Raw genomic sequence first — 5,451 nt, forward strand, 5'->3', positions numbered from 1 at the left:
TAAATCAACCAGCAGTCTGTGACATCGCCGATTGTAATGAAATTCAAAGTAGTGATAGAGAGCTGGAGACTGTGGGAGTTTAACTCACTGAGAGTGGAGAGATCACCGCCGGCACTTGTCAGTGTGAAGAAATAATCAGGACCACTGTCCAGAAACAAGTGACCATCCTGACTGTCAATGGCTCCAGTCTTTACATCATCATAATCACCCGAACCCAGACCTGAGAGGAAATAATGATTGTCACTGACATTCAATGGTAACAATGAATACTTAGAATTATATTATTCTACGTCAGTCTACACGGGCCGGCCAGGGTAAACTGTGATCTTCAGTCGGAGTGAGATTAGAGGCTGGCGAATGGTGGGACCATGTCGTGTCACAATAGGTAAGTCATAGCTCATGCTATGTTTAAAATGCAGCCTGCAATCGACTGAAAGGAACGGGCAGTGTAGGACATTGGTTGGGAGACTGACAACCTGCATGTCTGGCAGATGGCAGCAGCCAGAGCAAGGGTGGCGCCCAGGTCTTCGCATGCCTCCATGTAAGTGCTCCTCCAGACAGCAAGGGCAAGGAGGGAAGCGCTTTTCCATCGGGACGGGAGGAGGAGGCCAGCTAGGCAGGTGGGGAGGGCATGACAGGAGATTGAGCAGGAGGTGAGCAGCCGTGATGTAGTCCCATGTAAGAGGTTTCAGTGCAGAAACGGGCTAAATGCCCTGATGTAGTATGGCAAGGTGAGTGCAGTGCCTAACATTAATCTGACAGCCTTAAATGTCTCAAAAGATAAAAATTAAACTCATTGGTTCAGATGTTCCTCCACTATAGAGCACAGCTCAGTGACCACCTCCTTGGAAAGGCACAATCTTCAGTGACACTGCTGCTCTGACATTTGCAAGGAGCAGAGCCTCTGATGGTAAGAAGCTGGATGCGTGCGGCTGTGCGCCCTGCTCATCCACACTCTCTTCCAGCCTCACGATTCTTGTCACTGTCTGAGTGCTGCAGCCTCACCCCCGGGGACTGAAGCTGCCTCCATCTCTGATTGTCGTCCACTATGGGAGGCCTCAAAACCGGAGTGGCTGACACCTATTGTAAATTGCTGCACTCACTTCTCAAGGCCTCCATTCTTTTTACTTGGCATATGTAAGTTGCAAGTCGGAGAGGATGTTCATCCTGAATACTTCTGTTGTGATCTCCAAGATCGGTCAGCCTCCAGATTACCAATACCGCGATACAGTATCTCTCACCCTCCCCCAGTGCCACAATGCTTTTCACAGCCAAAATAGAGCTTCCTCTGAGCTTCCCCTTCCTTACAGATGGAGAGTCTCTGAAAACTGTTGTTCTTGCGCGCTTTTCACTAAATTGTGAATAGCTTGGAACATTGCCAGGAATTTCCTGTTTTATAGATTCAGTTACCTGCCCAGCGCCTTAAAGTGCAGCCTCCACCCACCAGCTCGGCCGCTTCCAGGAATATCACTTAACAGTGTCAAGACGTCGGGTTTCATTTGCACCGCTATCTAGCGGCATTTTCCCTCCCAGTGTGTCGCCACTGTGTGACAAAATGCTGCCCGCCATGTTAAAGACACATCTATCTCATTGAATTACCCATTCAACATACGCACACATGTCACATTTAACCGCCCAGACAACAGTGTCAAAAATCACACTAATTGGATGTCTCATTCCATCAAAGTACTGGGTGCAATCGGGATGATTTTGTTAAATTCCAAATTATTTCTCCATTTTTTAAACTAAAATCACTCAGTAAATCTCATGTCTTCAGCAGCATCACTTTACAGTGAGTAAGTTCTGATATATTTAGTTCTTGATTTCGGATAGCAGACAGCGTGATGGATTAAAAAAACGTGATGGTAACCAGTAAAAATGTACCCACCCTGAATACTGGAGGAGTTCCCTTCAGGATTTTCTGATCCAGGATCCGTGTCACCCAAACTGTGACTGGTGTAATATTCAATCTGATTGAGGGACTCAATGGAATCAGCAACTGTGAAACACAAACATGGATGGTTATTGGAGAGATTGAGTGGGACGTTCGAGAAAATAACAATAAAACGTCATCATCTGGTGACAATGTCCTGGAACTTTGTAGCTGACACGATTGTGAAACATTCACCACAGGGATTGCAGTGGTTCAAGTGCAACTAGAGATCGACCATAAATGTTGGCTCATATAGCGAGCAGTTAAAACAATACACAGTACAGCTCGTGGGTCAGATTTCAGAAATCAGAGCGGAGACAATAGTGTAAAACATAGTCAGTTCGCACAGTTTCTTAATCCAGAATTCCTCCCCCCTGTCCCCGAGTCCTTCCCTTTCAGAGTCTCAGACGGCTGGTGGTGGCTCCAAAACCGAACCCCACCCCGGATAATGGGGCAGAAAAGAGTGCAAGGAGGCTAATAACGGTGTTGTTCTTCTTGGTGTGTTTTGTTTTAACCTGAGAAATTTCTATCAGTGGTTAACTCGCTCCCCAAATGTAGCGCAAGACAAAACTTTTATTGGTTTGGTAGGGTTTTTACCCCAGTATCGTGAAGCAGAATTTGTCGATTAATGATAAACATCAGAATACAAAGTGGTGCAATAGGTTTTTTGAAGAAACCACCGTTTTCAGGTAAGGAGTTCCTGGTGGGAACATGTTTCCGATCCAGAAATCCAGTCACCGAGAGAAATAAAATCTGTGTCAATGTAACTCTCTCCTCCTGAGAGCAGTGACTATTTATGGTCTAGTTTAAAGGGAATAAAATGACATGATAGTGATAAAGACTTCAAAGTCAGCAGACACAGAAAATGCTACAAAGATGTGATGATACATGAATTATTGAAGAGATTTTCAGTCGATTTATGATATTCAATTGCAGTAGGAGAGACTATAAAATAACAAAAAATAACACGAACAGCCGATGCATTTGTTATTCAGGTGTTCAGATATCTGAGGCAGTCCGTGTGCAGACGGAAGGGAAAATCGATCATCGGTTTTGATTGCTCGTTAAACATAAACAGAAATCACGGGTGTGAATCTTCCCAAACCCATTGCTCATCTTACTATACACACAGATATAGACACACTCACACTGTAATAGGACTCCTTCACATGGTGATAGTGAGCGGATTTCTGATAGGGTTCAGTCAGTAAACTGACAATTAAAATGGAGTATTTAAGCGGAAGTGACATTTCTTCGGTGAAAATGCAATTCGGTATGAAATATAAAACACAGACCTGCACGCCGGATCTGATAGGAATCTTTGCCTGGTGGAATATTCCCAATCTCTTCATAAATTGCTTGGTACAAACCAGCCAGTGAACCGTTGCTGCTAGTGACAAAACCTGTCAGATGGAGGGTGGGGAGATTAACGTTCTGTTACAACCCATAAGCGTTTAACAGTAAATTACCTGCGAACATATCCAAATCACAGAGATGGTAATAGTAAAGAGTAAAAAGCCAGAAATTGTGTATGTGGAGTAGATTTGTTGTGTGTATGTTCGTATATGTCTATGTGCCTATTTTTCTGCACACTCATACGTTCACCTGCAGCAGACTGGGGACTGCTGTGTTGACTGAGGAAAAAGTCAATCAAGTTTGTTAGAAACGATCTCCCCTGAGAAAGCCATGCTGACTAACCCTGACTGATCGCTGCCTCTCCAAGTGGAGATTAATCCTGTTCCTCAGAATTTTTTCCAAAAGTTTCCCGACCACTGATGTTAGATTCACAGGCCTGTAATTACCTGGTTTATATCTGCTACACTTCTTGAATAATGGTACCACATTCACTGTCCTCCAGTCCTATGGTACATCTACAGTGGCCAGAGAGGATTTGAAAATGTGTGTCAAAGCCGCTATCTCCTCCCTTGACTCACATAACAGCCTGGGATATATCTCATCTGGGCCTGGGAATTTATCCATTTTAAGCCCGCTAAAACAGCGAATACTTCATACCGTTCAATGCTAATTTGTTCAAATATATCTCAATCCCCCTCGCGGATCTCTACATCTACGTCGTCAGTCTCCATGGTGAGCACAGATGTAAAGTGATCAATTAAAATCTAATCTATGTCCTCGGGCTCCACACACAGCTCGTCACTTTGGTCCCTAATCGGCCCTACTCTTTCCCTGGTTATCATCTCGCACTTAATATTCTTATAAAACGCCCTGGGATTGTCCTTTATCTTGCTCTCCAGTGTTTTTGCATGTCCCCACTTCGCTCTCCTAATTCATTTTTTAAGTACACCGGACACTTTCTATACTCTTCCATGGACTCCGCTGTTTTCAGCCCTTTGAATCTGCCATAAACCTCCTTTTTTGTTCCTTATCCAATCCTCTATATCCTTTGACATCTAGGATTCCCTGGACTTGTTGGTCCTACCCTTCAACGTTACGGGAACATGTTGGCCCTGAGCCCTCACTGTTTCAGTTTGAAGGTAAGAGATCATGGGATCCAGTGCAATTTGACAAATTGGATCCAAAATTGGCTTAGTGGCAGGAGGCAGAGGGTGATGGTCTAAGGTTGCTTTTGAGTGTGGAGGCCTGTGACCAGTGGTGTACTAAAGCGATTGGTGCTGGTACCCTTATTGTTTGTAGTGTACATTAATGACTTAGACGTGAATATAGGAGGTGTGGTCAGTAAGTTCGCAGATGGCACAAAATTAGTGGTGTTGTAAACAGTGAGGAGGAAAGCCGCAAATTACAGGGTGATATAGATGGGCTGGTAAGATGAGTGGGAGAGCAACAAGTGGATTCTATTCTTGAGAAGTGTGAGGAGAAGCATTTCGGGAGGATTTACAAGGCAAGGGAATATGCGATGGATGGTAGGACCCTAGGAAGTTCAAAGGGTCAGAGGGACCTTGGTGTACTTGTCCATAGATCATAGAAGGCAGTAGCACAGGACGATAAGGTGGTTAGGAATGCATATGGGATACTTGCCTTTATTAGCCGAGGCATAGAATATAAGAGCTGGGAGGTGATGATGGAGCTGTATAGAACGCTAGTTAGGCCACAGCTGGAGTACTGTGCACAGTTCTAGACACCACATTATCGGAAAGATGTGATTGCACTGGAGAGTGTGCAGAGGAGATCCACCAGGATGTTGCCTGGGCTGGAGCATTTCAACTATGAAGAGAGACTGCATAGGCGAGGGTCGTTTTCTTTAGGGCAGAGAAGGCTGAGGGGGGACTTGATTATGAAGGCCATTGATGGGATAGATAGGAAGAAACTATTTCCCTTAGCGGAGACATCACTAACCAGGGGGCACAGAGTTAAAGTAAGGGGCAGGAGGTTTAGAGGGGATTTGAGAAAATAGATATTCACCCAGAGGATGGTTGGAGTCTGGAACACACTGCCTGAAGGGGTGGTAGAGGCAGGAACCCTCACAACATTTAAGGTATTTGGATGAACATTTGAAATGCCATAACATACAAGGCTAAGAGCCAAGTGCTGGCAAATGG

Source organism: Heterodontus francisci, unplaced genomic scaffold (assembly GCF_036365525.1).
Source record: "Heterodontus francisci isolate sHetFra1 unplaced genomic scaffold, sHetFra1.hap1 HAP1_SCAFFOLD_329, whole genome shotgun sequence".
Classification (NCBI taxonomy): Eukaryota; Metazoa; Chordata; class Chondrichthyes; order Heterodontiformes; family Heterodontidae; genus Heterodontus; species Heterodontus francisci.